We start from the raw sequence: 26,921 nt of genomic DNA on the forward strand, positions 1-26,921 counted from the left end.
AAGGTGAAAAGACAGCCTTCAGAATGGGAGAAAATAATAGCAAATGAAGCAACCGACAAACAACTAATCTCAAAATATACAAGCAACTCCTACAGCTCAACTCCAGAAAAATAAACGACCCAATCAAAAAATGGGCCAAAGAACTAAATAGACATTTCTCCAAAGAAGACATACAGATGGCTAACAAACACATGAAAAGATGCTCAACATCACTCATTATCAGAGAAATGCAAATCAAAACCACTATGAGGTACCATTTCACACCAGTCAGAATGGCTGCGATCAAAAGTCTACAAGTAATAAATGCTGGAGAGGGTGTGGAGAAAAGGGAACCTTCTTACACTGTTGGTGGGAATGCAAACTAGTACAGCCACTATGGAGAACAGTGTGGAGATTCCTTAAAAACTGGAAATAGAACTGCCTTATGATCCAGCAACCCCACTGCTGGGCATACACACTGAGGAAACCAGAAGGGAAAGAGACACGTGTACCCCAATGTTCATCGCAGCACTGTTTATAATAGCCAAGACATGGAAGCAACCTAGATGTCCATCAGCAGATGAATGGATAAGAAAGCTGTGGTACATATACACAATGGAGTATTACTCAGCCATTAAAAAGAATACATTTGAATCAGTTCTAATGAGGTGGATGAAACTGGAGCCTATTATACAGAGTGAAGTAAGCCAGAAAGAAAAACATAAATACAGTATACTAATGCATATATATGGAATTTAGAAAGATGGTAACAATAACCCGGTATACGAGACAGCAAAAGAGACACTGATGTATACAACAGTGTTATGGACTCTGTGGGAGAGGGAGAGGGTGGGAAGATTTGGGAGAATGGCAATGAAACATGTAAAATATCATGTAGGAAACGAATTGCCAGTCCAGGTTCGATGCACGATGCTGGATGCTTGGGGCTGGTGCACTGGGACGGCCCAGAGGGAGGCAAAACTAATACAATTATGTAAAGTTTAAAAATAAAATAAAATTAGAAAAAAAAAAGAGCCATGCTGCCACCTGGTGATCATAACAATTATTATTTTTTTATTATTTTGTTTCTGAGTCATTGGAAGAAAATCCATTAATATCCATCAATAATTAAGATATAAAAATTTCCTTAACTTGTTGACCTTTTTCCTTCAGTGCATTGTCTCTGTAACATTCCCTCCTGAAAAAGGCCTGTTTTGTTTTTACATTTTATTTCCGTAAGTAATAAATTTTTGCATCTATATTCTTATCCAGTTATCTGATAATTTCTCTGCAACAATTTTCTTAGAAAGGAAATGCTGCATCAAAGGGTATTGTTTAATTTTTAAACTTTTTTTAAATTATTTTTTTTTTATTGAAGGATAATTGCTTTACAGAATTTTGTTTTCTGTCAAACCTCAACATGAATCAGCCATAGGTATACATATATCCCCTCCCTTTTGAAACTCCCTTCCATCTCCCGTTCCATCCCACTCTTCTAGGTTGATACAGAGCCCCTGTTTGAGTTTCATGAGCCATACAGCAAATTCCCGTCGGCTGTTCATTTTACATGTGGTAATAAGTGTTTCCATGTTACTCCTTCCATGCATCTCACCCTCCCCGCCCCCACCCCCCGCCGTGTCCATAAGTCTATTCTCTGTCTCTATTGTTGCCCTGTAAATAAATTCTTCAGTACCATTTTTCTAGATTCTGTATGTATGCGTTAGAATACAGTATTTTTCTTTCTCTTTCTGATTCATTTCACTTTTGATATGCATTTTCCTATCGTTCCTCTCAGAAATATTGTGCCAACATGCCATCATTTTATAAGGGAATCTTCTTCCCTGCACCCAGATCTACATAAAATCTTCAAGCTGTTTCTTTGCCTATTCGAGTTTATTCAATTGTATATGAGTAGAACATCCTCTTCTGTAAGTTTGTAGTTTCTAAATACTACTTACGTTGAATATTCAGATACACACTTTGTAAATATTTTTGGTTTTATTTTCTGCTGTTTTTTTTTAGCCTGTTCACCTTTACTTATTGATTTGAAAGGTTCTTTATAAAATAAAGTAATACTTTATTATAAAATATTGAACATCTTTATAAGCCAGGCACAGGGCTGGCAAAACACATGTTTGAAAATAGCTCAAATTCTGTGGGAGTTTTTTTCTTTTCTACCCCATCAACATGTAATCGGTTTTTTAAAAATTAACTGTCAAATATGCACTAGGCATATCACAGTGCTGGTGATACATTCATGCATTTCTGCCCTGTTGCTGTTTAGTTGCTAAGTCATGTCTTTAAAGAACAATATTGCATAGGAACTTGGAATGCTGTTGTGCTGTGCTCAGTCATGTCCGACTCTTTGCAACCCCGTGGACTGTAGCCGACCTGGCTCCTCTGTCCATGGGATTTTCCAGGCAAGAATACTGGAGTAGGTTGCCATGTCCTTCTCCAGGGGATATTCCCCACCCAAGGATAAAACCCGCATCTCCTGCATTGGCAGGCAGTTCTTTAGCCACCAGGGAAGCCCTTTGTCCTGACTCAGAAGTAAACGAGTCATTAAAAAATAATTGCATTTATGGTTAAATAGGGAACAATGCAATGGCACCCCACTCCAGTTCTCTTGCCTGGAAAATCCATGGACAGAGGAGCCTGGTAGGCTGCAGTCCATGCGGTCGCTAAGAGTCAGACACGACCGAGTGACTTCACTTTCACTTTTCTCTTTCATGCGTTGGAGAAGGAAATGGCAACCCACTCCAGTATTTTTGCCTGGAGAATCCCAGGGATGGCGGAGCCTGGTGGGCTGCCATCTGTTGGGTAGCACAGAGTCGGACACAACTGAAGCGACTTAGCAGCAGCAGCAGGGAACAATAGCTAAGTTTGCCTCCTCTCATGTGCAGAATACCACTGCTATGACACAAAATTTTTTTTAAATTAATGAATCCTTATAAGGGCCAGAAAAAAGAGAAAAATATTCTATAGGGATTACAAAATTTATATGAAGATACTGTGAATCAATTTGACAATAAATTTGACAACTTAGATGAAATGTATTAATTCCTAGAAAACATGACTTGCTAAAACCAATTCATGAAAAAATAGAAAATCTGAACAGGTCTATCTATTAAAACAACTGAATAAAACATTAAAAATCATCCCATGAAGAAATCTATAAGTTCAGATGATTTTCAAGAGAAATTCTTCTAAACATTTATAATGGAAGAAAGCAAAAATCTACCACAAACTTTTCTAGAGAATAGAAAAACATGGCTACTCTTTACCACATTTTGTAAAGGCAATGTAACTTTGATGCCCAACTTGATAAAACATTATAGGAAATGAAAATTATAGGATACCAGGGCTTCCTTGGTAGGTCAGCTGGTGAAGAATCCACCTGCAATGCAGGAGACCCCGGTTTGCTTCCTGGGTTGGGAAGATCCACTGGAGAAGAGATAGGCTACCCACTCCAGTAATCTTGGGCTTCCCTGGTGGCTCAGCTGGTAAAGAATCTGTGTGCAATGTGGGAGACATGGGTTCGATCCCTGGGTTGGGAAGTTCCCTTGGAGAAGGAAATGACAACCCACTGCAGTATTCTGGCCTGGACAATTCCATGGACTGTACGGCCCATGGGATCACAAAGAGTTGGACATGACTGAGCGAAACAGTCTGCTGCTGCTGCTGCTGCTAAGTCGCTTCAGTCGTGTTGAACTCTGTGCGACCCCATGGACTGTAGTCTGCCAGGCTCCTCTGTCCATGGGATTCTCCAGGCAAGAATACTGGAGTGGGTTGCTATGTCCTCCTCCAATGCTGTATTATGGCTTTATGCTAAAAAATTAAGTGCAATTACATAATAGGTAAGTGAAATAGGAAACAAATACTGAAATGATGGAACTAAATCAAAATAAACATTAATTCCACTGAGTGTAAACGAACTATACTAATTAGAAGTAAAGACTTTAAGACTAAATGGAATACTGAACCACATGTTCCTCATGTGAGATGTAACATAAATATGCACTTTATCACACAGTCATGTCTGACTCTTTGCAACCCCATGGACTATCGCCCACCAGCACCTCTGTCCATGGGGATTCTCCAGGTAAGAATACTGGAATAGGTTGCCATGCCCTTCTCAGGGGATCTTCCCAACCCAGGGATCAAACCCAGGTCTCCTGCATTGCAAGCAGGGCCACCAGGGAAGTAACATAAATACAAAGCAAACTAAAAAGTTATTTCAGTTACAGGAAGAAAGCCCCATATAAAGTCTGACAAAAGGGAAACTTGGGTACTGTGCTAAAATTAGTCAGAGTAGGCTTTATAGAATAAATAACTAGACTTATGAGAAGACACTTTAGAATTGTCTAAAATTCTAAAGTGTCTAAAAAGTTCAGTTCACTAGGAATATATAATAATTGTTTCAGCTTAAATAGCAGCAGCCATTGAATAATGGCATATTTTTGTGTTGTGTGACAATACACTCATTTTCACTAAATCAGTATTATAAAGGAGATAAAATACACCCTTGATCAGGAAAAGATGTCCTTATGTCCTGAAGCAAAAGCAAGGCATTCTATCAGGTGAACTCTGTTGCCTAGCTTAAGTTTGGTGGTTCTGTGACTCTGAGTTTCCATGGTATTTGAGTCCCTGCTTCTAACCCCAACCAAGTCAGTTGTTGAGGCAGCTAATGCCATTCTCTCTGTCCTGTCTGGAAATTCCTGTAGTGGGAATAGATTCATCTTGGCCCCAGTGTGGGAGAATTCATAACCTTAACAGCTGGAATCAACGCTCCTGCAAGGTGCCAGGATGACCAACTTGGGACAAGAAGAGGACTTAGCAGTTTATGTGTTTTCTCTAGAGCACTGGCTTATCCTGATTTAACACAAAATTAGGCTTTTTATAGCTTAGATTAGAATGCGTCCTTACGGCTTGACTTGGGTAACCTCACTGTGAAGGCTGTAGGTATGGATGAGTTGGATGATATTAAACGTTGAAGACAGGGCACAATGACTGTCATGTGTAAAACAAATGTGAATTAAAAAAAAAAGAAGAAGCTTGACAAAGATACTGCTGATAAACTGACGGAAACTTTACCCACCTGGCTGGACAGATTGAAGTTAGGGTTGCTCAGACTAAAGTCAGCTTTAAGATGGCAGGTTCCACTGGATGTCACGTATAGGGCTTTGAGCAATGCTGTTCAGACCTGAGATACGGTTTCTTGCACTGCCCCCTACCCTCCCAATTCACCCTGTTGGGTCTCCTCTGTTTTCCCATCTGCTCCATTTTTTCTCCACGCACCACTCTTGCATCTCTGTCCCTTCTTCACTCATGTATTTCCCCTGCCCCTCTCTCTGCTGCTAAGTTTCAGACAACTTTTAAGGAGATCCCCAGGGAGGTCTGGGGAATGAGGGCACAGCAAGGAGTTCAGGTCTTATTTCACACAGTCTGCCCGGCTTCTGCCAGAGCCCTGAATGGAAGGCCAGAGCTTTGCACCAGGGTGACAGGTTCCAGATCTGGCTCTCCTGTTAACTGACCACCTGCCTCACCAAGGAGCCTCAATTCCCCATGTATGGAACCATGAAAGACCCAGAATAGCCAAAGCAATCTTGAGAAGGAACAATAAAGCTGGTGGCATCATGATCCCTATATTACAAGGCTACAATAATCAGAGTAGTACAGTACTGGCATAAAAACAGACACAGATCAATGGAGCAGAAAAGAGAGCCTAGAAAATAAACCACATGTGTAAGGTGAATTAATTTACGTCAAGAGAGGCAAGAATACACAGTGGGGAAAGGACGTGCGTGTGTGCTAAGTTGCTTCAGTCATGTCTGACTCTTTGCGGCTCCATGGACTGTAGCCCACCAGGCTCCTCTGTCCATGGGATTCTCCAGGCAAGAATATTGTAGTGGGTTGCCATACCCTTCTCCAGGGGATCTTCCCGACCCAGGGATCGAACCCATGTCTCATACATCTCCTGCATTGGCAGGCAGGTTCTTTACCACTAGTGCCACCTGGGAAGCCCTAGTGGTAAAGAAAGGGAAAGGACAGTCTCTTCAGTAAATACTGTTGGCAAAACTGGACAGCCACACACAAAAAGAGTGAAGCTGGACCACTGTCTTACACCATGCACAAAAATTAACTCCAAATGGATGAAAGATTTCAATGTAAAACCTGAAACCATAAAACTCTTAGGAGAGAACATAGGAAGCTCCTTGACACTGGTCTTGGCCATGATTTTTTGGATTTGACAGCCAGAGCAAATGCAAGAAAAGCAAAAATAAACAAGTGGCGCTACATCAAACTAAAAAGCTTCTACATAGAAAAGGAAACCATCAGCAAAATGAAAAGGCAACCGGTGACTAGGAGGAAATAGTTGCAGATTACATACCTGATAGAGTTAATATCCTATCCACTCTCTCCTTCTCTCAGGAAACATTTATCCACAATTTCTAGTGTGACCTCACAGAAAATTCAACACATACACTGGTACACCCAATTTACACCATAAGAAGAAGCGCCGTTCAGTGGGAACACAGACTCTAGAGTTGCCTTGTTCGGTTTGGAATCCTGGCTGCCCCTTACCTGTGTAGTCTTGGGTAAGTTAACGGTTCCCTCTGGGCCTTGTTCCTGCAGGAGATAGGTTCTAAAGCGGCCCCCAGTGATCGCTGCCTCTTTCTAGTCACAGTCTTACATAATCTCATCCTTTTGAGTAACTTGTGTCTAACCAACAGAAGCAATGATGAGGAGATCATACTTCCACTAGGTTCCAGAATTGTATGGCTTTTATATTGCTGGCAAACTTGCTGTTTTTCTGAGTTTGATGGAGCAAGCTGACATGCTGAAGAGGCCCACAAATAAATGAGAGTGGCAACCAGCCAATAGCCAGCAAGGAACAGAGGCCCACAACACAACAGCCCTGGAGGGACTGGATTCAGCAACAACTTACATGAGCTTGGCAGCAGATCCCTTCTCAATCAAGTCTTCAGACGAGTCCTTGGAACTGGCTAACACCTTGACTGCAGCCCTGTGAGAGGCTGAGGGCGTGCCCAAATTCCTGAGCCCTAAAACTGTGAGATGATAAATATGTGTTGTCCAAAGTCGATATGTTTTTGAATAATTTGCTACGTAGCAATAGATGAATAACACGTTTCCCTCTAATGTGAAAAAGAGACGGCAGCACTTACTAACATATTTGTTATGAAGATTAACGAATGTGTTCAAGGATACAGAACAGTAACTAGAATATACTAAGCATTATGTAAGTGCTTTTTAAAATAAATAGTTTACATTTACACCAAAAAGAGAAGATAAAAATGTAAATGTTCCCCACCAACTTTATGGACTCCTTGAATTCCATTCATAGACTGCCAAGGGCCTTATGGACCTCAGGTTAAGAATTCTTGGGTCTAACATGTACCCTCCCCCAGTGTTCACTGCAGCAATATTTACAATAGCTAGCACGTGGAAGCAATGCAGATGTCCATCAACAGATGAATGGATAAAGAAGTTGTGGTACATATATACAACGGAATATTATACAGCCATAAGAGAAATGCATTTGGGTCAATTCTAGTGAGGTGGACGAACCTAGAGCCTATTATACAGGGTGGAGTGAGTCAGAAGAGAAAAACAAGTGTCATATATTAATGCTTATATTTGGAATCTAGGAAAAAGGTACTGATGAACCCATCTGCAGGGCAGGAACAGAGATGCAACCACAGAGAACAGACTTTGGACGCAGTGAAGGAAGGAGAGGGTGGCAGAATTTGAGAGAGTCGCACTGAAACATATACGTCACCATATGTAAAAGAGATAGCTAGTAGGAAGTTGCTATATAACACAGAGTTCAACTCGGCACCACTCTGTGACAGTCTGCAGGGGTGGGGTGGGGCTGGGGTGGGAGGAAGTTCAACAGGGAGGGGACATATGTATAGTCATGGCTGATTCACATTGTTGTATGAAAGAAGCCAACACAGTATTGCACAATAATTATTCCCCAATTAAAAATAAATTAAAAAGAATTCTTGGGTCTAGAACAAATGGAGGGCATTAGGCAAATGTCTTCTCCTGGCTTCTCCAAATCATTTCTGCCTAAACCATCTTTTCCTCCTGTACCAGAGAAGAAAGGTCCTCTTAGGTCCCACTTTCTCCTAAGCCCCAAGATCCATGCTCTCACCACCCCATCTAATTCATCACCATGTCTTGTTGATTTAATCCCTTTATGATTCTTGAATTTGGCACCTCTTTTCTCTTAACAATTACTGTCCTAAATCAGGTCACTATATCTTGCCTAGACTGTTGTGGAGCCTCATATTAATAACTGGTCAGATTTCACAGACATTCCTCTTAAAGCCATTTTTCAAGAAGCTACTGGAACCCTTTTCCTAAAACCTAAACGTCATTTGTCACAGTCTTGCTGTAAACTTCTCTGGTGCCCTCTGGCCTTAAAATGCCTTCTGTGGCTTGATGCCTGCTGACTCTATCCTCAGCACATCCTCCAGTCTATGTGGTAATTTCTAGCAATCTTGCACAACTCTTGCTTCCTGACCCATGGCCCCATGGTATTCTTCCTGAGGCCCCCAGATCTGTGTTCACTTCACTATCACTGTCCGTGACTGGCAATAAGCCTACTCCTTGTGGTGGATCCAAATGTTGAATGCAGCACATCTTGTGAGTTCTATGAATATCTCTCTCCTTCCAAAACCTTGGAAGAGTAGACTTAGGCTCCCATATCCCTCCAGAGGGTCACAGGGTCTATAGCAGGGCGGCACTATGTTTTGGGGGAGGGAGGTTGTTGGGGGCCAAGGACACACGGGTGTGAGACGGTGACAGTTCACAGTGGACAAGAGAGGATTAAAAGCGGCCAGGCGCAGTGGCTTAGGCTGAGGTGGAGGCTCCTGAGGGAGCCAAAGAGTTGCAGTCTTGTCGGCTGCCCACGTTGCAGCACACAGCGAGGCTGCAGGGAACTGGTGCATCAGGCTAGAGGATGGCCCTCCAGACTGCCCACCATGGTTCCACACCCTGCGTGGGGGCCAATCTGCGTCCACGGGCTCGATCATCTCTGGTACAATAGGCTAAGTGGTCAACAATCACTGACCCCGTCCCATCCTCAGTTGCTCTGGGCTGTCCCACCCTCTGGAGGTTTGAGGCTAAAAGGGGGTTAGTCGGTGTACGAGACAGCAAAAGAGACACTGATGTATAGAACAGTCTTATGGACTCTGTGGGAGAGGGAGAGGGTGGGAAGATTTGGGAGAATGGCAATGAAACATGTAAAATATCATGTAGGAAACGAGTTGCCAGTCCAGGTTCGATGCACGATGCTGGATGCTTGGGGCTGGTGCACTGGGACGGCCCAGAGGGATGGTATGGGGAGGGAGGAGGGAGGAGGGTTCGGGATGGGGAACACATGTATACCTGTGGCGGATTCATTTTGATATTTGGCAAAACTAATACAATTATGTAAAGTTTAAAAATAAAATAAAATTAGAAAAAAAATAAATAAAATGCATATCAACAAAAAAAATAAATAAATAAAAGGGGGTTAGTGTGAGGTGTGTGCATAGGAAAGCACGTGGGAGCCCCAAGGTGGTGAGTCCAAAATGTGGCAGGAATGGAACTGGATCCAGACAGGGAAGAGCTGAACCAGCAAGTTCCACCTTCCTTTGCCTGTGGAGAAGATCCACACACACTTGGATCCCCAACGCCAAATTCTCCATGCGCTTCTTACAGAGGAAGGTGCTGAAATCCACTCCCATCTACTTAACATCCTACTGGATCTGTCCCCGCTGGAACTGAGTGTATTAACTCATACACTGCACATCTTCTACCATCTCCATCTTATGCCTGAGTAAAGTGAGGTTCCCAAGGCTACAGGCTACTAAGGAGCGAAGATGGATTTCACACCAGGTAGGTGAGCCCTGGAAGCCCTAAGGAACACATGCCCTTGCTCAGGTTGTTTGGACAGAAGAGCAGAGACCAACTACAAGCAGACTCTCAGTAATAACATAAAATACATGAGCAGTGGAGGTGCTTCGGGTGAACTAAGTTCCAGACACACAGAGGTTTAGGACATGGTAGGCAAATTTTTTCTGTAAAAGGCAAGATAACATTTTAGCCTTGTGAAGCCATATGGTCTCTGTTACAGTCACTCAACTCTGCCACAGTGGCACAGAAACAGCCATAGAAAACATGTAAAATAAAGTTGTTTTCCAGTAAAACTTTATTTCCAAAACAAGTAGTGGGTTGGATACAGCCCATGGTTGGCTGACCTCTGGTCTACAAGGAAAGCTAAGCTGCTCAGATTGATGAGCAAGTGAACTTGAGTAGGGCTGGGGGTAGGGAAGGGTGGGGGAGTTCAAGTCTGAGGTTTGAGAGTCAGTAAGGCTGTCCCACACAGTTCTGCAGGCAGCTCACGGCACCAGGGCGCCTGGCTCCCCTGGCTTGGAGCTGAGGGTGAGATCCACAATCCAGGCTGCGTTTCTTTCACCAGCTGTGTGACCATCACGGTGCTGGCTTGCCTCAGCCCGGAATCTACTAGCCACACTGCCTGAGGGGCTAGGTCTGCCTAGAGGGCCCCTTTGTCTAAGGGCGCTAGGTATGGGTTCACCACATTTACCAGACACTGCTTGTAGGAGTTAGGGAAACAGATCCTTAGGAGGCTGATAAGGAAACTGGGACAGGAGGTAATGTGTCTTTTCAGCCATCTTCACAAAAGATAGCCTTAAGCAACAAATCTATGTTGCTGCATTACATGGTTCACATGGCTCAAGCCTACAAAGACCTTAGAGCTGACCAGGTGAGTCTAGGCGTTTCAGTCCCTCCCTTTAAGAATCATAGAGCAGAACAAAGACAGTGATGCAAAGAATACACTCCAATGTGGAACTGAAGCTGTTAGGTGTCTCTGTGGCAGGACTCCCAAATATGGTATGGATTCAAAGGAAGCAGAGATATGACATGGCCCCAGAGGTTCACCAAGCCTTTGTGGAGGAAGAGACCTTCGACTGAGTGTATAAGGGGGATTGTGGAAAGTAACACCAGACAGGGAGATTGAGGATGTTCAATGGGCCTTGCGTGCCAGAGGGAGGGATGGAGGGAGGGATTTGCATGTACTTATTTTAGCAGATGGCAGGGAGCCATTCTATGGACAGAGGAGCCTGGTGGGCTACAGTCCATGAGGTCACAAAGAGTCGGACATGACTGAGCGACTAACATGATGAGATCAGTGATGTACTTAATGTACTTAATCCAAATTAGGGCTTTGCCTGTCAAGAAAAAGAGGTGGATGTGAGAAGTGAAGTAGAATGCACAGGACTTGGTCCCTCTTTGAAAAGAGCGAGGAGAATATGGCTAGGCCAAGGGTTAACAGCCCTGTTTGAACTTAAGATAGCAACCCACAGGCATGGATCTGCACAGGCAATCAATTCGCAGGCAATGCCTCCATCTGAAAGTTGCCACCAGTTGCTCTTTTTACCTTCAGGTGTGTTGCTCTTTAAGTGCTGGAGATCTTTCCATTTACTGGAAAAACCTCCCAAGACTATCAGGGAAGAGCTCTAGCAGTGCTCAGGCCATCCCAGCTGGGACAGAGTGGATTTATCTGCCTTTGAGGCAGAGGACTGGAGAAGGCAATGGCACCCTACTCCAGTACTCTTGCCTGGAAAATCCCATGGACAGAGGAGCCTGGTGGGCTGCCATCTATGGGGTCGCACAGAGTCGGACACGACTGAAGTGACTTAGCAGCAGTAGCAGCAGCAGAGGCAGAGGGCAAGAAGAGTCTACCTAAGATTCAGGAGAAAACCGCGCCATGGTGCTTTGCTGCTACAAAGCAGTTGGTGCTGTGAGGCTCATGTGAAAACATGAACTGCCTTTGGAATCTATTCTGCAGCTGTATGAACAAAAAGTGTACAAAAATAAAGGGGTATGAGGACATTCACTTGTGCTCTTATTAACAATTGAACTGTTCAAGCAAAACATGAATCACTACCATATGACAGGATGTTAAAGAGATTGGACTTAACATCAAAAATTCTTCTAATTACAAGCCCTTGAGTTATTCAAAGGAGAGGGAGAGAGGCCTTTCACTCATTTCCTTCTCTATTTGTTTCTTCCCCCTCAGCACAGGTCATGAATATCTTCGGAGAAGAACATCAAGATCAGGTCAGCATCAGGTTGACTTCACATCATCTCTGAGCTAGTTAAAGTCATCTCTTCTGGTTATGCTTAATGGGGAGCGAGGACTCCAAGAGTCCTCCTAGCAGTCTTATGGGACAACGTACTCTTGCCATCATGAAACCTGCGATACCTGGCAAAAGGATGGCAGCAGGGGCAGGGGAGGCAGCAATGATGGCAGGTACTATGACATGGCATCCACCAAGTCTTCACACTCGGGGCAGATCAACCCAGCACTGGCAGGAGCAACCTTCATGAATCCAGGAAGAAGCAGAACCAGCGTGGCCAGGGCAGGTGCTTCCAACATGTACCCACCTATGAGGTAGCAAGGCCTGTGAGCATCTCCTTGTCCTCAGAGGGCAATTCAGTATGTCGGCAGGAGGTACCAGTCTCTCCCCAGAAGGCAGCATGGGTGTGATGCTTGCAGAAGATACCACCAGCAAGCCTGTATCAGAACAGCTAAAGTTCCAGTGGTGGGATCCCTCATCTCAAGCTTGCAGACTGAAAGCTGCATGATTAACAGGATGGAAGCCAGAAGGTCTCCCAAACCATGCTGAAGCCTAGAGGAAAAGAAAGGAAAATGACCAAACTCCTGATAAAAGTTCCCATCACCATATGACTGGAAGAAGACAAATCAACTCAACGCCATCCTTCTGCTGGCCCTTTGCCTGGCACGGAACCACCAGGGGTGAAAAAGAAGGGAAAAGGCGGCAGCAGCCCAGGATGTAGGGGACACAGATCCTCCTTCAATGGAAAGCCAAACAAAAACAAAAAGCCACTGGCCACAGCCTCATTCACTGGGTGTGTGGTCAGATTCTCTTCCTTTCTTACTTTCCACTAACTTCAATATAATTGTGAAAAGCCCTGTACTCAGGTCTGGGTGGTGAATCTGGGGAAGCGTTTTACTAATCCTCTTCTCAAGGACTTCACTGTAGAGTAGAGTGTATCGTCATCTTTTCTGTTACTCTCTTTGCGTGCTCATGAGAATCATTAATGCTGAATCACAAACAGTACAAGGTAGACTGAGGAGTGTCCTCGGATAGGAAATCACGTACAGTAAAGCTGAAATGATCAGAATGTTTTTCTGTCTGGACTATGGGCTCCAAAAGAATAGGGGCATAGCACACAGGTCAACTCAGCTGTGCAGCGGGAAGAAAACAGTCTGCGGCTGCCTCCTATGTGCCAGGCATTGTACTTGGCCCATAACCTACATACCTAATTCTCATAACAATTTTAGAATTAAGGTATCAACATCTGTTTTACAAATTAAAAAAACAAAGGTTCACAGGACTTGAGCAACTTACCCAGAGTTACATAGGTAATAAGTGATAACCTAGGTCTGTAACCTAAGTCTTTCTTACTATCTTAACTATGGCAGCAGTTCACAAAAGCTAATAGGCAAAACCTCACTTACATTTTAAAAAATCTTATATTGACCTACAGTAAAGTTGCAAAAATAGTGGAGAGTTTCCATATACTCCTCACCCAGCCTCCCCTAATGTTAATATCTTAATCCTGTAGTACAATGATCATAACAAGGAAATGAACATTGGTAACAATATTACTAACTAAACTAAAACTTTCATTTGTTTTTCATCAGTTTTGCCACAAAAGTCCTTTTTTCTTCCAGGATTCCATTAAGGATCCCACATTAATGATTTTTTTCCACAGTAGTTTCATGCTAACAAGGATATGAATAAGGTACATACCTTATATTTTGCTGAAATCTTAATTTTATGACACATAAAGTAAATGATACTTTGTAAATGGTCTATAGGCTCTTGAGAAAAAGTTGTATTTGTACTCTGCTATTGTGTTGTGGCATGTCCTATAACTGTCAATTAGGTGAAGATGGTTCAGAGTCATGTTTAAGTCTACTGTGTCCTTAACGACTTTCTTTCTACTTGTTTTGTCAATTACTGAGATATTGTTATTGACATTCCTGAGTATATACTACAGATGTGTCACTTTCTTCTCACAGACTTATAGCTTTTTGCTTCATGTATTTTGAAACTTTGCTATTTGGTGTACAAAGAATTAGAATTGTCTTCTCTTCTTATAAAATTGGCCCTTTATCATTTCTACATGGTCCTCCATCCCTGTAAATATTCTATACTCTGAAATCTAATTTGATTGCTATTAATATAGCCACTTTCCATTGCTCTGGATTAGCATTTGCATGCTATGTATTATTTTCTATCTTTACTTTTCAGCAACATTTGCATTTTATTGGGTTTCTTATAGACAACATATTGTTGTGTCTTGTTTTTTTAATCTAATTTGACAGTCTGACCTTTAGTTGGGTCTTTTGGCTTCACTATGGTTCAGCTGGTAAAGAGTCCGCCTGCAATGTGGGAGACCTGGGTTCGATCCCTGGGTTGAGACAATCCCCTGGAGAAGGGAAAGGCTACCCACTCCAGTATTCTGGCCTGGAGAATTCCATGGACTTTTTATAGTCCATGGGGTCACAAAAAGCTGGACATGACAGAGCAACTTTCACTTCACTTTGGACCATTTATGTGTAATGTTACTATTGATATGCTTGTGTGCAACACCTTTCTCTTTGTTTTGAACTGGCTTATCTCTTTGCATTCTTTTTCCTATTAGACTATTTTTAATTATATTTAATCCGGTCCCATCACTTCATGGCAAATAGATGGGGAAACAGTGGCTGACTATTTTTCTGGGCTCCAAAAATCACTGCAAATGGTGATTGCAGCCATGAAATGAAAAGACGCTTACTCCTTGGAAGGAAAGTTATAACCAATCTAGACAGCATATTAAAAAGCAGAGACATCATTTTGTCAACAAAGGTCCATCTAGTCAAGGCTGTGGTTTTTCCAGTGGTCATATATAGATGTGAGAGTTGGACTATAAAGAAAGCTGAGAGCCAAAGAATTGATGCTTTTGAACTGTGGTATTGAAGAAGACTCTTTGAGAGTCCCTTGGACTGCAAGGAGATCTAATCAGTCCGTCCTAAAGGAGATCAGTCCTGGGTGTTCATTAGAAGGACTGATGTTGAAGCTGAAACTCCAATACTTTGGCCACCTGATGCAAAGAGCTGACTCATTTGAAAAGACCCTGATGCTGGGAAAGACTGAGGGCAGGAGGAGAAGGGGACGACAGAAGATGAGATGGTTGGATGGCATCACCGACTGAATGGACATGGGTTTGGGTGGACTCCGGGAGTTGGTGATGGACAGGGAGGCCTGGCGTGCTGTGGTTCACAGGGTCGCAAAGAGTCAGACACAACTGAGCGACTGAACTGAACTATAATTTTGCTTTACATTATGATGAATTCTTAGATAACTATTTATAGTACACATCTTTAAATACAGACCACCTTCAAGCAATATTAAACTTCATGGCACTTTGAGGATCATATAATAATACACTTCCATTTACCTCATTCTTGTGTAAGTACTATTCTTATCACTCATTTCTGTATATGTCATAAAACTACAAATATGTAATTTTTTTAGCTTTAAATAGTCAATTATCTCCTGAAGAGATTTAAATTGTAAGGGGAAAAGAGTCCTGTATTTGTTCTAGATTTATTTTCAATGAATTTCATTTCTTGTACAAATTCAGATTTCCACATGCTCTATTTCCTTGAGATTACAGGCTTTCCTTTGACATTTGCAGTGAAGCTCTGTTGGCAATTAATTCTTTAACCTTTTGCAGGGATGAGTAAGTATTTTACATTTGTGTATGAAATTCATTTCTGGTGGGTAGACTGTAGACTAACAGCTTAAAAAAATTTTTTTTAATACTTAAAAGAAGTTACCCTTATTTTCCTCTGACATGCATTTTTTTCCACTGACAAGTCTGCTGTAATTCTTATTACAGAATAAGAATAATGCATCTTTTTTCTGTTTCTGGACTTCAGATTTTCCTTTTATCATTAGATTTAAGCAATTTAATTACGGTGTGATTTTGTGCAGTTTTCTTCATGATTCTCATGCTTTGGGTTCACTGAGCTTCTTAGAGCTCTGAGTTTTCACTATCAAACTTGAGAAATGCCAGCCAATATTCTTTCAGAGCACTTTAGCACTATCTCAATACAATGCACAACAGTTAACTGACAAAGTCAGAGACGGATGGGTAATGCTCATGATTACAGTGCATTTACATGCACACAAGTCATGTCACTCAGACTGATGCAGCAACAGGTGATTCATCACTGTGAACTGCAAATCATGGTTGCCAATATCGTAATGGGGGGGGGGAAACAGTGACAGTGACTAAAAAAGGTAGATAATCTATGCTGTATTCATCTGATATTAAAAAGATTGTTGCTTTCAAACCTATTTTGGGGGCTGTTGCATTGGTTTTGTTTTCCTCCAACCTTCTGTACCCATTATAGAAAACTGGAGATTTTCATATCAAGTAAAGGTTTCCTGAGACACATGACTTTCATTACCCAAACCAGGCTAGTCCCAGGCAAACTGGAATGATTTATTACTCTAGGGCCAAGCTTCTCGGAGCCTGTCTGGAGAGCACCAAAGCTAACAAACCATGTTTTCACCCACCTCCCCAAGAGAGTTGATTCACCTAAGGAGAGGATTTGATATGGACGGCAGGAATCAGTATCACACAGGGGGAAGAGAAGCTCAGTAAAAGAACTCAGTAAGGGAAAGAGAAAGAGAAGAACCTGTGTTACGAACTGGAATCCATGTGGATGAAGTTTTGACCACAGTAGTGGTCTCCCCTGTTCTGATAAATCAACTATATGATGGTCCGTTTAAGTGGAATTTATTATTGCACTGATGGAAACCTGACAATAGCAACTCTAATCCCCAGGAGACTTTAACTTTCATATACTTCTAGCACAAAAAACAGTAAAGATAATTTTAAGAGAAAGGAAAAGAATCCATATTTTTCAACAACTGAGAAACAGGATTTGAATGGACAGATCAGAAAGTACCCAGAAGTCTGAATCATATTTCCACCAGTGTCAGACATATAAACTGTTATCAGTAATAAGACTATGCAATGTGAAAAAAAGAAAGGCCAAAGACTATGACAAAAATATTCTGCCAAAATTTACTGTTTCAGAGAGCCAAATCATGGTAGAAATTCAATGTACTGACATGTCTGTAATTTTTACTCTAGTTAAAAATAAGCATATTAGAGAAATTGATGAAGAGTAAAAAGATGGGAATTACAGATTTTCAGAACAAGGTCAACTGTGATGAAGATGTTTCTAGTAGAACATGGAAATTCAGAAGACACAGAGAATGAAGAGACAGGAAAAAAACTTAGCACACAAGTATGAGTAATTACTAGCTCTCTGCTGCTACAATTAGCAAACTGAAGCATACTCTGAATCTCTGAAAGTGATCTCAGTAAGTTCCATAGAAAAATTTATTTTATATCTTAAAAGTTAAAAGATTGTGAATCTAGGTATCAAAATGGTAACACTGTTCATGGCAGAGAGATGATTAGATGATAAACTACATGTGATGTGCATTCAATTGAATATGTAGTTAAAGGGAAAATTGGCTTTTTCATACCAACTTGGCTGTGGATGAGAGAAGGTGAGAGGAAGTAAGGAAGGAAGCAAGGGAGGGAGGGGAAAAGTACTTTAAAAATTGTTCAATATGGTTTTTATGAGCTAGACTATGAAAACAAAGCTTTTGAATAAAATATGAAGGCCGTATTGAAAAATGCAGAGAAAAATTGGGAATAAAGAAACTTTCTAAGTGTCAATTCCAAAGTAACAAAGGTTGGGCAATTTTGGAGATGTGTTAGATAAAAGAAGAATCTTGGGGAGGGAAGAATAAATGCTTTAATCCAACTGGTGCTCTCCAAGCACATTCATCCTTGAGGCCTGGCAAGCCCATGCCATGGAAAATGTTCATGTCTTCCAAAATTGAAGAGAAAGAACCTGGGCAATGCCAGAGAGAGGTTTGCTCCAAACTACCCAGAAATCAAACTTCAGAAAGATGCAACAGAAACTATGCCTTTGGAAAAGGATCAATCCCAGATTAAAGACTTTAGAGTCATTTTATTGCAGAACATTTTTCCTCCCTACAGAAGAGTGATAGGGAAACTGCATTGATCTTTACCCCGTCACTACTCTATTAAGTTTTGCTTAATATGAACTATTCAGCCAAAATGGACAAATTAAATATATGAAGTCCTCAATGGGTGGTGAGTGGCAATGCCAAGTCACGTCCTCCTGGGTGACTGTTGAGGATGACTTCACCTATTTTCTAGTTGTCACTCTGCACAAAGTCAGCACTGTGAAATGTATGGGTCTATAGAAGGCAGATTAGGAGGAACTGAAATTAGAAAAATGCAGCAGCATTTTGGACATAGATTTACTTAGATCATGGAAAGAAGAACAGTCCCAATTGGCAGCTGGCGTTGAACATTATTAACAAATTGAACAAATATTAACAACATTGTATTTCAACTCAAAATTGTCCCTGCTTGAGACAGACATCATGGCAGAGTTAAAGGACTGCAAGAACTGGAAGCTGGGTGTTCAGAATCCCAATCTCAGTTCTGTTAACAGGACTAAATTCATCAGTGAATGTCTTTAGACCTCAGTGTCTCCACGTACAGGACTAAATTCATCAGTGAATATGTCTTTAGACCTCAGTTTCTCCACGTGGAAAATGAGGGATTGGGTTCAACATGTAATTCAATGTAACATAAATCAAGTGCCTCATATGCTCCAGGAATTTTACTGGAATAAGAAATCGTTAGGATTCTAACCATTTGGGGGCTCCTGTTACAATTCTCCTTAAAGAGGGATCCTCACCTTTTGTCTGATTGATATGCATAGAATGTATTACTAGGCAAGAAAATTATCAGACTGTTTTTTCTAAACTTTTTTTCAGAGTACTATACATTCTTTATAATGCCTAACTGGGAGGATCAGAAATATATGGAAAATAAATAGCACCCATGGATATAAAAAGAAAACTAATTCATTCCATCTTAAGTATTTTTTCACATTATATATTTACTTTTAAAATATGGACATTTATATATTTTTAACTTAGTATTTTCTGAAATATTCATTCATGAAATTAAATGCTTTTAGAGATTCATAATTCATATTGTATTTCATATCTCTGATTACTTTTAAAGTAAGAAATTTTAACTTTATTTAATCAGGTATTCACCCAAATTAACACTGGGGAAAGTTTTCTTCAGGAGAACGTTTGAGAAAGTTTAAATTATCTCTAAGTTATCCCCTTATTTGAAAGTGGGTTGTATCTACAATTTGGGCTTCTTTCTACTTAACTTCTTGTAATAGTTTGTCTTTTGCTGTAGTGTACCAAGGTGGACATCTCATCTGCTCCATTATGGGAACCAGGCTACTCAGGGTGGTAGAATTAAGGGAAAGGGCCCCTACATTATTCTTAACTGAAGGCAGACTAAGGGAGGCTGAAGTTTAAAGTCCACGTAGGAATCTATTGTATTGGGCAAAAAACATCTTTTTTACAACGGAAAGATTGAGAATAATAAGTAATTCAGCCAAAATAAAACCAAGATTCCTAACCAAAGTAGTGCTACCAGGAAATGACCCTTCATATTCTTGCTTTCCAAGCCTTCAGTCTCTATTAAATACATATAAAACTCTTTTAGATAATCATTTACTCTTGCAAGTCACCACCTTACTTCACCAGGCCCCAACAATAGACAAACTCAAATGACAGTCATCGCATTGCCCCAGCCCACTTATGTTTAGATCTTCCTTGCACCGCAATGAAGAAAACAACCATGGAAATAGCAGACCACAGTTAAAATAATACTCAAAATTATCCATATTATTATTTCTGTCAAGAAGGAAAATAGAGACATCAACTAGGATAAGTAGCACTATCTGTCAGTACATACTCAATTTCTCAAAAGAGCCTGATATCTAGTTCATGCTGAGCTTAAAGCAGAGTACCATTTCTCTGTCTTTTAGCTTTGAATAACACTTAAATTCTTTACTGTGGCCCCTGTCTACACTAGAGGGCACCCCTCTAGTACTAATACTAGTACTAGTACTAGTACTAGTACAAGGGCACCCTTGTACTAATCTGATCATGCCACACATGCTCTTACCATTTTTAAATCAACCAGTGAAATAATTAAATCACCTCCCTGGTATCTTACAGACAAAACAATCATTTCAATGATTTTAATATAATTTAACTGTTTATTGTGTCATTGTATAAATGTTATGAATAAAAGAGGAACTTATGTAGGGATAACAGAAAACTGCGACTTCACTGTGTTGCCAGTCAACAATTTGCTGTTAACAATTACTATATTCATTATTTAAAATCAGACTCTGCTAAGAAACCCAACCTCAAGAAAAAATATTTTGAATTTAATATCACACCTCACACTTAGTAGCAAAGTTATGCTAACAACCATAGTCCAAGTAAGCCTTTGAATACAATAATTCAATTTGGTATTAGGAGGTTGCCTAAAAAGTATGGTGCAGGGACTAAATCAGTTTCCGTGCTATTAGAAATTCAACATTACACAAGAAACACAGCTGTTAAAACACCACTCAAGGCGATGAGATGTAATAATATAGAAACTAACCTGCCAATAGAAATAGTCATTTCCTTCTTCTGGTTGAGTCTGGGGTTGAGGACCAAAGAGGTCACAGTTAAGCAGAACTAAAGACTCAACGAAGAACATGCCGTTTCCACCTGCTCTGGTATTTTCAGAGTGTGGCTTTAAATTCTGTCCTCAGGGATCTCCCCAGCTTGCCTCAGGTTCTAGGTACCAGCCTGCAGCTGGACACACCAGATGCACTACTCTGGCATCACTGTTCTTGATGACAAAGTGTGGGGAACTTCCTAATCCTGTAAAATGTGAAAGGGACAAGGAACTCAATTAAGTAAGCAATTCAAAAATTGTTTGGATCCTAGGTTTTAGACATCTAACCAAAAAGAATGATTGTCCATCTCTTGTGTAACTTAGGTAAGAAGAAGATTCTGTAAATAATTTTCTCAGAATGAATGATTACCCTAAGAGATCAAAGGTAGCTGAAAAAGAAAAAGAAATCTTGAAGGAATGAGGTATTAACAAATAGTCAAGGAAAGAAGTCAAGTAATAATAAGAAGTTGAGTGTTAGGATTTATAGTAATCTCAGAGGCTTGTTGAGAACAGTTCTGATTAAGTCATTACACTGCCACAGATGTTGAACTGTCAGAGCAGATTCACTGAGAAATTCCCTGGGAAAAAGGAGCTTTGCAAAGAAATACAAAAACAACCAAAATTGTCTAAGAGAATCCTAACTGAGTCCAAGAAAGCAGGAATCAGAACTCTTGAAACTTTTTGGATTCAAGAATATTACTCAGCCATTAAAAAGAATACATTTGAATCAGTTCTAATGAGGTGGATGAAACTGGAGCCTATTATACAGAGTGAAGTAAGCCAGAAGGAAAAACACCAATACAGTATACTAACGCATATATATGGAATTTAGAAAGATGGTAACAATAATCCGGTGTATGAGACAGCAAAAGAGACACTGATGTATAGAACAGTCTTATGGACTCTGTGGGAGAGGGAAAGGGTGGGAAGATATGGGAGAATGACATTGAAACATGTAAAATATCATGTAAGAAACGAGCTGCCAGTCCAGGTTCGATGCATGATACTGGATGCTTGGGGCTAGTGCACTGGGACGACCCAGAGGGATGGTATGGGGAGGGAGGAGGGAGGAGGGTTTGGGATGGGGAACACATGTATACCTGTGGCGGATTCATTTTGATATTTGGCAAAACTAATACAATTATGTAAAGTTTAAAAATAAAATAAAATTAAAAAAAAAAAGAATATCACTTGCTACTTCCAGAAAACTACTCCAAATTAAAAATTTTCAAGCTTCTTTTGCATTAGTTCAAGCTTAGAAAACATTCATGTATTCCAAGTCCACACCTACATAACTCCAAACATTCAGCCAGACTGGAGTGATGCCTAGTATAATTACAATAGGCAATTAAGTTTGAGAACCATATTTCTAGATGATAACCAAAATTTTTATAATGACTTAAAAGCAGAAATAACTCTGTATCTTGATTCATTTAGCTCTTATCTATGAAAAAAAGATATTTTTATTGATGGAGTCATGATACTTGGCTTAAGAAAAAACCATATATTCTGGAATTCTACTTTCAAGATCCCCAAAAAACTTGTCTTACTCTTGGGACAAATGCAACTTAAAAATTTATCTGGACTTTCCTCCATAGACTTTGCACTATGAATCAGTTGCAAAACTAATGCTCTTATAATCCCACTCCCCAATGATATGGGTGTCAGTGTCACAGGAGCCTCCTCTCAGGTCAGCAACAGCAGGTCTGATTCATGGAGCTTCCTGGTCGACAAAGAGGAACGGTATCATGAACACAAATAAGTCATTACCTAGGTGAATTAACCTGCCATAATCAGTGGGTGATTCAGTCCTTTCACAGCTGAATTCTTATAGATTCCATCTCTATCCTCTCAATCTCAACAGATGTTCAGACTCTCAGATTACTACTGCTGAGGTCATCCTTTCTCCCAAGCACTGTCTCCTTAGCTGTATGGAATCCCAGGTCAAGTTCTCTGCTCTGACAAAATTTATGTTAAGGCACACTTAACTTCAGCTACCAAAATCTCCATGTTCTCATGCTCACATGTGAGAGATTTTATTTATTCAAATCATTTAGCAAATTACTATTGGATACACACAGCTATAGATGAAAGGGTTGTATCCCTTCAAAATGCTTATGTTGAAAACGAGCACCCAAAATGATGCTATTTGGAGGCAGGGCTGTTGTGAGGCAACTAGGTTGTAAGAGTGGAGTCCTCATGAATGGAATTAGTGCCCTTGTAAACGATACCCCAGAGAGCTCCCTCACCCTTTCTGCACTATGAGGACACAGTGAGAAGACCACTGTCTATGATTCAAGAAAAGGACTCTCATGAGACCCTGAATTGGCCAGTGTTTTGATCCTGGACTTCTCAGCCTCTAGAACTGTGAGGATAAATTTGTTTTTAAGCAGTCTATGGTATTTTTGTTAAAGCAACCTGAATGGACTAAGACATCTACTGTATGACAAACATGTTCCAAGTCTTAAGGATAGAACATGCATTGTCATGAACAGTAAGGAGGTCAGTGTGGCTGGAGCACTGACAGTAAAAGCAGATGGTTAGTTATGGCTTATTTGTGTTACAGTTTCTTCAAATAATGCCAAGTCACTGTTATTATTCCTTCAAGCACAGCTGAAGGACAACTGCAGCACACTGTCTGTCCTCATGCCTGGACTGTTACAGTACAATTTAAATGTTTTCACTGGAAGTCTGTGGAATTACTACAAGGTTTTCCCTTTGGAAGTGAGACATGACCTCAACTCAAGAACTTTTAAAACTCAGTTCCCTCTGTAAGCACTTTTCTCCATTAGGGCTCACTCCTTCACAGTCTTCAATGTCTGAAAGTCATTGTAGCAAATATACTTATAATGAGAGTACAGATAACAAGAGATTGCTCTGTTTGTGGTGTGTGATCCCACTGGAAAATATATGCATGTATAGCCCTAGGAAGGCTAACACACTGCCAGTTTGAAACTTTTATCTTAGTCCCTTTTGCCAGACATTTTTCTGTTTTTTACAGATTTCTCTGCTAATGCTATGAGAAAGGTAAGTACCCTCATCCTCATTTATAGTTGACAAAGCTGAGATAGAGGGAAGCTAACAGATTTGTTTAGTGTCTTCTTGGCAACGAACAGGGATTCTGATCCTAGCTCTTAGCCTACAGGTATAACCAACTAGATAACCTGCATAGGAAAAGCAACCAAGCCAAACCAACCAACCAAACCAACAAACAGAAGCCCCTTGAATTCTAAGATTTCATCACCATTAAAATTAAAATAACTGATTCTGGGATTATTGAGTAGAGACAAAGGGGCTTCTATCATGAGTTGGGTAGGGCCAACCATATCAGTATCAGAGTGGACCTTATCCTGCCTATTCCCAGATGCTACTTCAGAATATTCAGTCATTTTCACCACAAGTGGTAGAACTTCCATCTCACACACACACACACACACACACACACGTACACCCCCCAAAATGTGTGGTAATCCCTTATTTTGTATAGATAGAAAAGAGGTGAACAAACTCAGTATCTTTCTCTTCTGCTGGGCCTGGATTTTCTTGAATATAGATAGTATTTAAATAACATTCCAAAAATGTTCCGAGCTTTGGAGATGAAATGGAGCAACTCCACTGCTGTTTGCTTGCTGTCTCTAAGCTGAGACACATCAGAGAAGAGGTAAGTGAAAACAATGGGGGAGGGACTGTTCGGGTCCTCCCAGCCCGTCAGAGGCTTTCCCACACTCTAAGGGCACATTTTAGCCAACATTTCACCTCCTACTCAGTACTAAAACCAGGTCTTCAAATGGATATGGAGGCTCAAACAATGACTCGTATATAATGTGAAAAAATACAAACAATGAACATTCATTGTAGAAAAAAGGGGAATGAAAATAAGAATAAAGCAAACATTATTTCTTTTTTTTAGAAACAAAGTGAGAGAGATGAACTATTTCAGCTGGAGGAATATGAAACAAGCAACTGCCCAGAAGCAGATTTGTGTAGATGATTGGAGGTCAAAGGCATAGCACTATGGGGAGGGAAACTTGCACCACAAAGGTAATTAGGTGTTGAGTTGACAAAGAGCACTAAGTGTCAGAACAGAAGTTTTCAATCTACCTTGAAGTCCTTAGGGAAATACTTTTTGAAGAATTATTGCACAAACTTGTGACTTCATTTTGTAGGTTTAATGAAACATGTTTGCATTCCCACTTTAGTCATATAATTCAGCAGGTCACTAACGTAACAGGAAGTCTATTACAAGTAGACTGAAAGGAATTGAGAAATCATTAAAAAAAAAAAAAGCAAAACAACAAAAAAATGTGTTCAAGAATGGCTGTCCTTCCCCGTTTCCTCAAATTTCAGTATTGTTTAAATAATGCTGTATTTGAAACAAGTAAGGCAATAAAGTAATAATAATACTCTACAGAGTGCGTAATGAAAGGTCAAGACACTTCATTAGTTGGGACCTGGTCTAAATTTTTGTCTTATAAGATGAAACCACATTAAAATATTTTATATTAATAGTTGACTGTGCTTCAGTGGGAAAAGTGTTTGGATTTCTACAGAAAATGATTTTATTTTAGTAGCTTGAAACATCATCCACTGGAAATCAAAACTGAAGTTCCTAATTTACAAACTACTCATAGAGATTACCTACCTATATCCACATTGTTCATTTGGTACTAATTCCTCTGCCTCCAACCACGTTCTCAGAGAAGATAAGAACAGAAGCCTGACAGGGCATACTCTTGAGAAGACCCCCTCAGCCCCCAGAGCCAAAATAAACCACCAGGGAGACACAAACTTGTTGTTGGATGTAACATGATGGGGATGTAACATGCTGGGAGGTAACATGCAGGCAGGCTGAGGGTTAGACAGAGAGGGCCAGGGGGAGAGAGATGGACAGGGAGACTGAGATGGCAGGGCAGCATGGATAAGAGAGAAAAAAATTGCTTTTACAATGAAAAATTGGTGTAAGAGTGAAAAATTGGTGTCACCAGGAAGTTCTGTGATACAAATAATAGAAGAGGGATGCTGATTTTAATAAAGTTGTGGAATACATACTTCTATATTACTTTAAATATTTTCAAAATAGATGATTAAAGTCATGACTATGTGAGTTTTGGCTTACCAGCAAAAATAAGGATCTGTATCTGTGATTACGTAAACTGTTCCAGAATATAACTTTACTGAGTATCTTTTCTGTGCCAAATACCACAGGCTTTTGAAGTAACTGTGGAAAACTGACACTGTTATCATTCCCTTCTGAGGGTAAATGGTAGGAAATGCAGTCTTGTTTTGTTTCAGTGAATTTTTATCCAAGTATAAGCAGCACTAAGAGACCACAAGATCCAGGAATCAGCACATGGAAACTTCATAGCCTGGGTCATGACATACTGGTTGTCCAGATAATGAAACTGAAACTTGCAGTGGCAACTGCAGGGTGATCAGTGAGAGAAGATCCATTCCACTGTCTAGCATCTTAAGGGAGAAATAGACTGGGAGGAAGGTGTAAGTTAAAACTGTAAATTAAAACTGTAAGTGTGGGTTCACTCCGTCACATTATAGACCAGATTGTCTCCATAGTGACACAACTGTCTGAAGGAAAGGAGGGAATACTGAGAAAGAATTTCAAACAGATTGTTCTTGAGGCTCAGTGAACAAGAAACTGTGGTCAGCTAAGTACATACACCCCTTCCTTCCCAGTGACCCAAGTCCAAATACAGGTCCAGTGGACTTTCTTGGGAGCTTCACCTCCCAGTACTGATTACCACCAGAAAACCTCTCTTCACTCATTGTAGATACCAGAGTTTCAAAGTGTTTCCTGTTCTCTGAAGGATGATGCTTTCTGAAAACGGAGAAAATCAGTTTCCTATCAATAAGCATAACAAAGCAGGGATCCAAAATTACACACATTTGAAAAGGAAGGTCATCTAATGTACTTTTACTTCCATCCATGAAAAGGTAACAGCCTCACAAAAAGTTCTCCTATCCTAAGTGAGTGAATTGAAAAAAATTTCTGAAACAGCTATTTTCAGATAATGGACAATAGGTAATACAGGATTGTGATCAGTGACGAAGGGAAACAAGCAAACCAAGCCCTAAAATCACCCCAGTTGTCTACCTGGTGATTTCCAGGCACCTGCATAAAAAGTGGGAATCAACAGAAA

At 40.6% G+C, this 26,921-nt stretch overlaps 1 long non-coding RNA gene across 7 annotated transcripts in view; it reads right to left on the reverse strand.

Annotated features, from left to right (window-relative positions):
- The window catches only part of LOC133251500 (uncharacterized), a 48,980-nt gene that overhangs the window by 12,505 nt on the left and 9,554 nt on the right, over positions 1-26,921 (reverse strand). For 5 of the 7 annotated variants that reach the window (XR_009737653.1, XR_009737656.1, XR_009737658.1 and 2 more), the window contains 2 exons: positions 20,707-26,599; positions 10,184-12,707 (listed from right to left, as the gene is read on the reverse strand). This is a non-coding gene — a long non-coding RNA (uncharacterized LOC133251500). Of the gene's footprint in view, positions 1-6,928; positions 7,050-10,183; positions 12,708-20,706; positions 26,600-26,921 lie in introns of those variants that run through there. The other 2 variants (XR_009737655.1, XR_009737654.1) reach the window with 2 other exon arrangements.

Source organism: Bos javanicus, chromosome 7 (assembly GCF_032452875.1).
Source record: "Bos javanicus breed banteng chromosome 7, ARS-OSU_banteng_1.0, whole genome shotgun sequence".
NCBI classification, from domain to species: Eukaryota; Metazoa; Chordata; class Mammalia; order Artiodactyla; family Bovidae; genus Bos; species Bos javanicus.